At 40.9% G+C, this 12,173-nt stretch overlaps 1 pseudogene; it reads left to right on the top strand.

Annotated features, from left to right (window-relative positions):
• The first annotated feature begins 6,806 nt into the window (after nt 1–6,806).
• Nucleotides 6,807–11,456, top strand: LOC139359502 (protein SET-like; annotated as a pseudogene).
• Nucleotides 11,457–12,173: the final 717 nt, after the last annotated feature.

The raw sequence follows: 12,173 nt of genomic DNA, 5'->3' as shown, positions 1-12,173 counted from the left end.
AATTTGCAACAGCTCTGAGGGTCATTCCAGCTCAAAGGCTCCTCACTGAGTCAGCTGAGGACTTTGTTGCAACTGCATCCACAGCTCAACTTCTCCCTCTGCTCACTCTTACTTCCCTCACTCTCTCACAGGTATTAATTATATCATGGGCACTCCTCCGTCAACTTTTCATACACAAATCTCCATCTCAGAGTCTGATTTTTGAAAACCTGAGCAAAGATACCTAATATGTTTGCTGAGTGTTAAAACAACAGTGTATTTAAAGTACAGTATTTGCTACATTGTGAACACTCAATATTTGGTATTCTCTTCTCTTCTTCATTGTTTTGATCTGTTTTTCTTTCATTCCTGCAAGGATACACAACCCAGGACTTCCCATAGGAGGCAGTGTCTCCCCTTTCACCTGATCAAAACTCCTTTTTGCACACAAATAATTATACACTTTCTTGGAAAGCCATTTATTCTTTGATGGAAGCCACCAAAAGTTTTAAGCAGCTGAGTGACCTGTTCATATTTTTGCTTTAGAAAGATTACCTTGCCCAGGCGTGGTGGGATTACACACCTGTAATCCCAGCACTTTGGGAGGCTGAGGCAGGCAGATCACCTGAGGTCAGGAGTTTGAGACCAGCCTGACCAATATGATGCAGCCCCGTCTCTACTAAACATACAAAAATTAGCCAGGCCTGGTGGCAGGTGCCTGTAATCCCAGCTACTTGGGAGCCTGAGACAGGAGAATCACTTGAACCCGGGAGACGGAGGTTGCAGTGAGCCAAGATTGCACCATTGCACTCCAGCCTGGGCAACATGAGCGAAAATCTGTCTCAAAAAAAGAAAAGAAAAGATTACTTTGGCCTTAGTGTGAGAGAGATTTAGGTAGACCTACAGGCTAGGAACAGATTTGAAGAAATGATTGGTCTTAACTGGAGAAGTGGCAATGAGGTGGGAGAGAAGGAGGTCCATTGGAGAGTTATCTCATAGGTGGATTTATTAGGGTTTGGTGACTAACTGAATGTGGGCTGTGAAGGATAGTGGCCTATATACTATGGCCTTTAAACTTCCAGCTTAGTTTCCCAGTAGATGGCAATGCCATTCTCTAGGAAAGGAAGTATAAGAGGTGGAGATAACTTTGGGGCAAAATTGAGAGCAAGGGGTATAAGATTATTTTTTGGCTTAGGATATGGTCAGTTGAAGTGTTTACGGTTCATGCATATGGAGAGTTCCAGGGGCTATTTGAAAACACAGAGCTGACTTTGAGAGGAGAAGTATAATCTGAAGGAAAGCAAACAAATTTAGAAGTCATATTTTCAACTCCTTCATTTCACCCCCAGAAAGCTAAGACTTAGAGACTAAAACTTCTAAGGGAATTACCATACGGCTAGTTTTTGAAAAGCCATGACCAAAACCCAAATCTCTTGGGTTTAGGTGAATGCACCCATATCCTGATTGAGTTTCATTATGTTCTATTTACCTTCATGGTTCCCCAATCTAACAATGCCTGATATAAAGCAAGTGCTAAAAATGTTTGTGGAATGAATATACTGATTGCCGCCTTCTTTGGTGGGGGTAGAGCTGGCCCCACGTCTTCACATCATCACTGGAATTACACCTCAGAAGCATCTTGGAAGTCAGCAGACCTAGGGAAGTCCTACTTAGCCATGAAATTTGCATTTCCCCAGGTACCTCCCAACCCCTCTCCACTTCCTCTGAGAGCAAAACCTCCGTTGTTCATGTCACACCCATGGGCAGCCTTTGTGCTCGGTGCACAGACCTGATTGGGAAGATTGATAAAAGCAAAATAGAAAGAAGCCGTGATCTGGGTCATATGAGTTATATAATCAATTCCCTCTTATTTTACACTTGGGGAAACTTAGGCTAAGAGATCTTGTCTTAATTCATTCAAATTAAAGCCCAGAAGAGAGGAAGGAGCATTTGGGACAGAAGAAGGCAACTAATACTTATTGAGCACTTACTGTATGGCAGACTTTATGTGGGATGATTTATTTAGGTTATCTCATTTAATTCTGATTTTAAAAATCATCCACATATGGAAACTGAGGTTTAGAAGGTTTACTTTTCCTGAGGTTCTGAAGCTGGTAAATGATGGTTCTGGAACTCAAACTCAAGGCTGTCTGCCTCCAAAGGTCATGCTCCTTCCCCTACACCACACAGCCTCCCAGAAGCTTGAAATGTGGTTCTGGGTACTAGGTATAAGCTTGAAGACCAACCAAACATGCTCATTCCAGTGCTCTCTCTAGGAACCAACAAGTCCTCCAACATTGCCACCCTAGAAGGTCCTGCAAAATTGAGTGGTCTAGGGTTTGACAGAGTCCAGAAGACACTTACGAACATAAGATGGGCAGTGGGTCAAGCCCCAGGGAGTACCCAGTAGTAGTATCAACAAAGAAAGGAGAATGTGTATTTGCCTTCCAGCCTCAGCCCTGCTGGTAACTTGCCAGACGGCCTTGGGCTGGTCACTTCCTTCTTGTCCTCCTCCAAGATAAAAGAAAATTAGGAAATGCAAATTTTATGGGCTTTCCTGCTGACGATTTCCAAGTTGTCTTTGTAGTAATCATTCTTTTCACAGAGAGGGTGGGAAAAGGTGATTATGGACCAGGGAGAGAGTCTTATTCCTAAGAAGTGGGTCTTGGACTTTGGAGAGGCAACAATTGGTTTGAATCTCAACAAATGAGTGGGAGTTTGTTAGGCCAAGAGGAGTGGGAGGGGATTCCAGGAAGTGTAAAAGTTTGAGCAAAGGCGTTGAGTAAATTCGGGAAATTGCTAGCAGTTCAGGAAGGTTGCAGCATTCAGTGCAAAGGAGGGGCCAAACTAGAAATTGGACAGGAGAAATTCACAGAAACCAAGCCACATAAGGATCAGTAGAACCCTGTAGGCTCTTCAAAGAGCCTATCCTTGAAGGATTTAAGCATGAAAATGTTATAGACTTTAAAGAGATCCTTCGGCTCTGTGTTCCTGCCCTCTGCCAGAGATAGCAAGACTGACAGAGACTCTGCGCCTGTAGCCTGGGAGCCAGAATGGAGAGACACATTGGGCAGAGCCTGGCAGAGTCACAGGAACTTGTAGTCCTCATCTATTTGCTATTCATGGAAGCTTTCTCCTTTTCTTGATTGGATCAACAGAAAAATAAACTGTCATCTTTGGCAGATGATTCAATGGGAATTCAAGGTTGAAAATGATAATATACTCTGAGAACTCACAGGTCTACAAAAGGAGAGGCCTATACAAGGAAAGAAGAGGACATAGTAAATGCAGAACAGACCCTCAGCATCTTGAAGGACCACCAAGGGGAAATAAGTATTGCAGACCTTTCATTAATCTGTATTTTTAACTTTTTGTTTGAAAATAATGTCAAAAGAGTTGCAAGAAACAATTATTATTAATAATAGTACAAAGAACACCCTTATAAATATCTTGCAGGGAGGGAGCTACAAGTTGGCTGTGACTGTGAATACCTCTCTGTAATGTTTCGCCCATTTTGCTTTAATATTAGCTATCTCTGTCTCTCTCTCTTTCTCTGTCTCTATTTGAACTATTATAGGGTAGGTTACACATGTCTTGGCTTTTTATCTTAAATACATCAGTATGAAGAATTAGGATACTTTCTTATGCAACCACAATATAGTTATCACTTAAGTAAATTTTACATTGATAACAATATTCTTGTCTAACCTACTGTTTGTACTTCAGTTTTGTTAGTTGACCCTATAGTGTCCTTTGTAGCCATATTTTTCCCTCCAGGTCAGGATCCAGTCCAGTATCAGGTATTCCATTTAGCTGTTGTATCTCTTTAGTATCCTTCAACTGGAACATTTCCATAGCTATATCTTCTCCTTTATGACATGGATATATTTGAAGAATGCAATTTTCCCACCCTTCCTTTTTTTTTTTTTTTTTTTGAGATGGAGTCTCGCTCTGTCACCCAGGCTGGAGTGCTGTGTTGCAGTCTCGGCTCACTGCAACCTCTGCCTCCCGGGTTCAAGCGATTTTTCTGCCTCAGCCTCCTGAGTAGCTGGGATTACAGGCATGCACCACCACACCCGGCTAACTTTTTTGTATTTTTGTAGAGACGGGGTTTCACCATGTTGGTCAGGCTAGTCTCAAACTCCTGACCTCATGATTCGCCTGCCTCAGCCTCCCAAAGTCCTGGGATTACAGTCTCTCTTTTTTAATAGCAAATTCCTCACTTGGGGTTTTTTGGTATTTCCTTACAACTAGATTCATATTATGCATTCCCAGACTAGGTATTACACAAGTGATGTTGTACTCTCAAGGTATCACATCTAGAGACCCTTGATGTCTTCTCATTGATAATGTTAATTTTGATCACTTGGCCAACACATTGCCAGATTTCTGTATTGTATAGTTACTTTTTCTTTTTTTATTTTAACTAATAACTATATGTTGGCATACAGTGGAAGGCCATGCAAACTACTTACTCCTCATCAAAATTTCCTCTGAGATTTAGCATCCATTGATAATTTTTGCCTGAGCCTGTCTTAATTGTGATAGTTGCAAAATAATAACTTTCTTCACTTTAGCACCTCACTCCATATTTGGCATTCTGTTGTAAGCAAGAACCCTCCTTTCATCTATCTGATCTATCACATCTGTCTTCTCCAGGCAGTTTTGGTAGTCTGTGTGATTCTTGAAATTTTTCCATTTCGTCTAATTTATTTCCGTACAATTCTTCATACTATCCCCCTTATAATCATTTTTATTTCTTTGAAGTCAATAGTAATATCTCCTTTTAATTTTGATTTTGGTCCTTTGAGTCTTCTCCATTTTTCACTTTATCAGTCTAGCTAAACATTTGTCAGTTTTGCTGATCTTTTCAAATAACCAAACTTTAAATTTGTTTTTCTCTTATTTTTGTATTCTCTCTTTCATTTCTTTCCACTTTTATCTTTATTATTTTCTCCTTCTTGCTTTCTTTGAGCTTAGTTTATTCTTCTTTTTATAGTTTCTTAATGAACTTTGGTTTTTTTATAGTTTATTTTCTTTCTTTCTTTTTTTATTTTTATCTTATTTTATTTATGTATTTATTTTAGACAGGGTCTCACTCTCACTGTGTCACTCAGGCTGGAGTACAGTGGCACAATCACAGCTCACTGCAGCCTTGATCTCCTAGGTTCAAGCAATCCTCCTACCTCAGCCACCCAAGTAGCTGGGACTACAGGTATGAGTCCCCCAACCCGGCTAATTTTTTAAATTTTTTTGTAGAAACAAAGTCTATGTTGCTGTTCTTGAACTCCTGAGCTCAAGTGATTCTCTTGCCTCAGTCTCTTGAAGTGTTAGTGTTACAGGAATGAGCCACTAATCCCAGCCTATAGTTTCTTAAGGTAGAAGGTTAGATTATTGATTTGAGATCTTTCTTTTTTAATTTAGACATTTACAGCTATAAAAGTTTCTCTAAGCATTGATTTCCTGCATCTCATAAGTTTTTGATATGTAATATTTTTAGTTTTATTCATCTCAAAGTATTTTGTAATTTCCCCTATGATTTATTCTTTGACCTATTAGTTTTAGAAGTATGTAGTTTGATTTGCACCTAATGGTGAATTTTCCAAATATTCTTCTGTGATTGATCTATAATTTCACTCCATTAAAAACATACTTTTGACATTTCTGTAATTTTAGTCATATCATAGTTGTTGAGACTTGTTTTAGGGACTAACATATAGTCTATACTGGAGAATGTTCCATGTGCATTTAAGAACAACAAACGCATATTCTGCTGTTGTTGGGTAAAGTGTTCTATAGACTTTGGTTAAGTTTAGTTGGTTTACAATGTTGTTTAAGTCTTCTACTTCCTTGTTGATTTTATGTCTAGTTGTTCAATCCATTATTGAAAAGGGATATTGAACTCTCCAGTGATTATTATTGAATTGTCTATTTATCCCTTCAATTCAGTAAGTTTTTGCTTTATGTATTTTGGGGCTCTGTGCATATACGTTAATAATTGTTACATCTTCTTGATGCATTAACTCTTTTATTATTATAAAATGTCCGTCTTTGTCTTTACAACAGTTTTTGTCTTAAATCACATTTTGACTGATCTTAGTTTCTAAACCCAGCTCTCTTTTGGTACTGCTTCCATAATATAATATATCTTTTTCCACCTTTTACTTTCAACCTGTAGGTGTATTTGAATCAAACTGTGTCCTTTGTACACAGCATATAGTGGGCCCATTTTTTTTTAATCCAGTCTTATAACCTCAGCCTTTTATTTATAATGTTTAATCCATTTATATTTCATGTAATTTCTGATAAGGTAGGATTTATGTTTGCCATTTTCCTATTAGTTTCCTGTGGGTTTTATTTTTTGTGTGTTCTTCTCTTTCTTTATTAGTGCCCTCTTTTGTATTAAATATATCTTTTCTACTGTACACTTAAGTTCCCTTGTCTTTTTTTTTTTTTTTTTTAACTGTATTTAAGTTATTTTCTTCATAGTTGCTTTGGAGATTACAATGATCTTAACTGCAATAATATAACACTTTGTTCTCACATAGCTTTTTCTCTTGCCCCCATTTTTTGCTGTTATTGTCATACAAATTACATCTTCATACATGTGTGTTATTAACACAGATTTATAATTATTGTTCTATAAAATTGTCTTTTAAATCAGATAAGAGAAAAAATTACAAACAAAAACTACACTTGTACTGTCTTTTATATACATTTTACATATCGTATATCAGGGCACCCCGCGCGAGCGAGCAAGTGCCGGGAGAGCGAGCAAGTGCGGGGAGAGCGAGGGAATGAGGAGCGGAGGCGACCTGACCCAGGGAGCGAGCGCCAGCGGCCAGTGCGTGTGAAGTGTGGGGAAGCCGCCTACCCCCGACCGGCTTCCCTGTTCCTTCTCTCCCAGTCCCGGTTTCTCCCCGCCACCACACCGCCCCCCGCAACCCCGCCCCCGACTCCGAGCGGCACCAAGTCTGCGACAATGGCCCAAGTCGGTAAAAAGGAGCTCAACTCCAATTGCAACCGGGCAGACGAAACCTCAGAAAAAGAATAGCAAGAAGCAATTGAACATATTGGTGAAGTACAAAATGAAACAGACTTCGTGAACAAGCCAGTGAGGAGAATTTGAAAGTAGAACAGAAATAGAACAAACTCTGCCAACCATTTTTTCAGAAGAGGTCAGAATTGATCATTGATTGCCCAAACCCCTTATTTTTGGGTAATATCATTTGTCAACCATGCACGAGTGTCTGCTCTGCTTGTGGAGGAGGACTAAGAGGAACTGCATTATTTGACCAGAGTTGAAGTGACATAATTTGAAGATACTAAATCAGGTTACAGAATAGATTTTTATTCTGATGAACATCCTTACTTTGAAAAGTTATCTCCAAAGAATTTCATCTAAATGAGAATGGTGATCCATCTTCAAAGTCCATTGAAATCAAATGGAAATCTTGAAAGGATGTGACGAAACGTTCAAGTCGAATGAAGAATAAAACCAGTAGGAAGAGGCAGCCTGAGGCACCAGAGAGATTCTTGACCTGCTTTACTTTCTGATGAAGGTGCTGGTGAGTTAGGAGAGGTCATCACAGGTACTACTTGGCCAAACGCATAACAATGCTCCTTGGTTCTCAATGTGAATGATGAAGAAGAAGAAGAAGAAGAGAAAGAAGAAGATGACGATGATGAAGAGGAGGAAGGATTAGAAGATACTGATGAAGAAAGGGATGAGGATGAAGGCGAAGAAGAGGAAGATGATGATGAAGGTGAGGAAGGAGAGGAGGATGAAGGAGAAGATGACTAACAGAACACTGACGTTCTGAACACTTTTTAAAAAAATTTTCTCCAATCCCTGGGAACAAGTTGCAGTCTTTTTTCTTTATTTCCCCTCTTGTGCTCAGTCACCCTGTTCTTGAGGTCTCTTTTCTCTGCACCATGGTTTTCAACTTATTTGGGGGGCAATACCTTGAGCATAACACAATGGGAAAAGATTCTCTACCTCTTTCTGTTCAGAATTCATTCTTATCTCTTCCTGTCTGAACAAAAGCTGTATGGAATCAACACCGCCAAGCTCTGTGAGAGAAAAGAAAAACCTTCTCCCTTCGCTCTGCTGGAAGCTGGAGAGTGCCAGACCCCTGTGTAGCAGTGCATAGAATTCTAGCTTCTTTCCTCCTTTCTCTGTATATTGGGTCAGAGAGTACAGCATGTCTCTATGTGAATATGGACAGTCATTTACCAACATGTATCTGTCTACCTTCTTTTATTTAAAAAAAGGAAGAAAAAACCTTTTAAAAATGAGGTTATAAAAAGTCATCAAAGGGTGGATATGAGGTATTTGGTGGGTTAAGTGGGCATTTTAACACCATGGCTTCTCTTTTGGCATGTTTAATTGTGATGTCTGACAGACATCCTTGCAGTTTAAGATGACACTTTCAAAATAAAATCTCTCCTAATGATAATGAGCCCTGCCACTCAATGAGAGAATCAGCAGAACCTGTAGGATCTTATTTGGAATTCACATTCTCTCTTGTAATTTTGTTCCTGTTTATTTTTAAATTTTCTTTTTGTGTCACTAGAAAGGAAGGACGATGCTCAGTTTTAAACGTTAGAAGTGTACAAATTGCTTTGTTAACAATAAAACTGAATGTATACACACAATAATAATAATAATGAAGCGGCTATGTTGTGTAGGGGTATATCTGGCCTGAGGACCCGGCCGGTGCTACCAGTAACTATCTTTGACTCTACCTGGAAATTCACAAAAGAATAGAGCTGATTATTCTCCAGTCTTACCCCTCCAAAGCCCCTGCAAGAGACTGGGGAGGGATCACTGACGCTTTTCAGTGTCTCTTGCCTTACTAGTTTTTCCTTAGAAAAAAATACACCACACTTTACCATGAATATATATATAAGGTTCTTTACTGAATTGTTCAGTAGATCTCAAGGAACTTGAGAAAGAACAAAGGTTATACAAATTTGCATAATGAAGCATAGTGTCACAAGTCTGGAAAACAATTGGGGCTGATTCATCTTGATCAAGAATTCTAAAATTTTGCACATTAAATCTTGCTATCTAGATGCTAATATTTAGCTTTTCTCTTGATTCTTCAAGTTACTGCAAAACCTTTCCCACAAAATTCTTCCCCACCTTTATTTATTTGGGTATCCTGCATACAATCAGCTGATATAGGAGGTACAGTTTCTGTCCTTTTCATCCTTTCTCATCTTTTACAAATGCAAATGCCTCATCTTTGGCCAGATGCTAAGTGAAATTCTCCTTTGCTTACTCAAAGGTGATTTTAAACTGGGGAAAGGTAAACACGGGTGTAAGGGATTAGGCAGAAGATGGGTCCACTGCATCCCAGCTGAATCTCCCTACCGGTGAGATTTTCTCACTAGTTTTCTAAATAAATAAGCAGGCCTCAGTCACGTTAGGAAAAGAGATTTCTTTCATTAATAGGACTCTGATTTTGTGAAATCATAACCTCAGAATTATTATGACAAATAATATTTCATACTTTGAGAACTGGTTTACTATTCCAGAGCCACCAGTCAAGATAGCTATTTACTGTCTAGAAAGTAGGCAACAGCTTTATTTAGGCACCTTTTTGTGCAAATCTTTCCGGCAACCAGATTGTTTTGTCCTTCTCTGCCATCCTTGCATTCTCCTACTTCTTCCTCCTTGAAAGCTTTTCCACACATACTCTCCTGACCTACCTAACACCTTTCATTTTTCAGTCTCGGTTCCAAAAGGAAGCTCTCTCTGACCCTCAAAAGAAGATTCAATCTTTCTAACTTATCTCAGTCTGAAATAGTTCTTCCATCTAGCAATTGTCATGACACATGCAGCCATTGACATCACTGGGATTAAATTACTAATTTTCCTTATGACTATCTTCCAGACTAGAACGAAATATGTAGGAAGATAAGAACTATGCCTGCCATTCTCATTCTCAGTGTTAAATCTGCAAAGGTGTTTGACTCATAGCAGCTGCTCAATGAACACATCTAACCAGTTTCTTGAACAGTCTGAACTTGGTGTGTTGGGAGCTAACATCAAAGAACTATTTTCCCCCATTCACATAAGGACTGTGTCAAATCTGCCTCCCATCACTTAAGGATGTTTTGGGAAAATCATTCACTTTCGTTTCTATCACTTCCAGTAACTTAACAGTACGGCTCAGATGTAAAACTCCCCTTTTACTTGTTCCTGTCACTTCAGCCCAAGCTTGTCTCATGATCTAAAAATCTGTAATAGGGAAGAGGGTGTGGTCTGATCTTTCCCCTTCTATTTTACCTCATCTAGTTCCAGCTTCTCAAATGATATAGGGCCAGGAGGAGAGGACCGTATTATGTCTTAGTTACCTGGCTGCTGGTGGTTGTCTCTGTTTTTTGTAGAGCACAGGTGTAACGGCTTTCAGGGTGGGGGTGGGGGACTCTCCACTGAGTAGGGTGCTGATGTGGAAGATCTCTGGCTTGGCCTCTTCCGGCCTTCCTCCCACTCAGCTCTCATCAATGATGTATCAATAAAACCTCTTGCTGCTGGGATCTGCTTACGTGGTGGCCAGGGTGGCAAGACAGGTGAAGCTTGACTATGCCTGCAGCGTCCACTGTGGAAACTACTACATCTTTGCCATGCCAAACAGTGGGTGTACAGGCTGCTCCAGATATTGCTGCAATGTCATGTTTCTACCATGAAGAAAATCAACAGATCCACTACCCAACCTAGAATTGAGACCTTAGTCTCCCTTTCTTTTGCATACCTTGAACCTCTCACGGGGCACTCTTGGAGGTCTCTTTCATTTGGCGCTATGGGTGGAGAAACTTACCCATAGGAAGGGAAGGGGAAGGCTGCAGGTCTCCCCAAACTCCAACACTTTTGATGTCGATGATCCTCTTTCTCTCTTCTCTCCCTAGTCAGCTCTGTTTATATAGAGTGGGGGTGAAGAGCACTGGGGTAGTAAAACCAGTTCAGTCACCCCTTCCTAAGCCCTAGAGGTGGTGCTGCCGCAATTTATTTGCAGCTTTCTAGAATGTGAAGTCTTTTTGTCCTAGCCCTTAATATGAGGCATTAGGAAAAGTGCCTCTGGGAATCCTGTTGCAAATATCTGTTGAGAGAACCAACCAACGTGTTTGCTGCGTTGTTGGCTCCTTAGGGAGTCTCTGACCAAGTTAGTCACGGGGATAGGAGGCACTTCTTGAGAGAACTATGTTTCCTATGTCAGTAGAGGAGGAAGGAAATAAACCAAGGCACTGCCTGTCAGGGGATGTGCAGACCCTCATGGGCAGCTGGAACTTCAGAGGCAGAATTGGCATGGTGAGGTCTGGGTGAAAAGCGGGAGTTATGAAAAAAAATAATCAGCCGGATAGGGTGAGACAGAGGAACAGAAAAATGAGAGATGGAAAGATGATGGGAATAGAACATGATGGTGACAAAAATTTGTAGGAGAAGAAGATGGTGGAGGAGAGAGGAGGAAAGACAGACAGGGTGGAGTTGGGGGAGGGGACCAGGCAAAAGGAGTGGGCTCTCACCGAACTGGAGCAAAGGGCTGGGCAGAGCAGCTGGTGAAAGAAAATAGAGCCTGTGGTTAGCATTTGCCAGCTGGTGCAGGTGGCTCTGGGCTAAATCCATCCTCTGCCCCACCATGCAGTCTTCTAAGGAGGTTAGAGGTGGGGGAGGAGGAGTGGAAGGAATTGTGGGGAAGAGAGAGCACACTCTCCAGGTGCAGGAGCTGCCACTTTAACAAATGCACTTGAAGATAGCGCAAGAACACTGCGGAGGAGCTTGATCCTTTTATTCCTGGACAAGAAGGGACAATGAGAGATGTCCTTTCTCTCTCTTTCTAAGGCTTTCTTTTTTTTTTTTTTTTTTTTTTTTGAGACGGAGTCTCACGCTGTTGCCCAGGCTGGAGTGCAGTGGCGCCATCTCGGCTCACTGCAAGCTCCGCCTCCTGGGTTCACGCCATTCTCCTGCCTCAGCCTCCTGAGTAGCTAGGACTACAGGCGCCCGCCACCGCGCCCGGCTAATTTTTTGTATTTTTAGTAGAGACGGGGTTTCACTGTGGTCTCGATCTCCTGACCTTGTGATCCGCCCGCCTCGGCCTCCCAAAGTGCTGGGATTACAGGCTTGAGCCACCGCGCCCGGCCTCTAAGGCTTTCTAAGGCTGCTTTGATCATACCAACAGTTGTGTAAA

This window comes from Macaca nemestrina, chromosome 1, assembly GCF_043159975.1.
Source record: "Macaca nemestrina isolate mMacNem1 chromosome 1, mMacNem.hap1, whole genome shotgun sequence".
Taxonomy (NCBI): domain Eukaryota; kingdom Metazoa; phylum Chordata; class Mammalia; order Primates; family Cercopithecidae; genus Macaca; species Macaca nemestrina.
The sequence above is the reverse complement of the archived record's forward strand: the minus strand, read 5'-3'. Positions and strand labels throughout refer to the sequence as shown.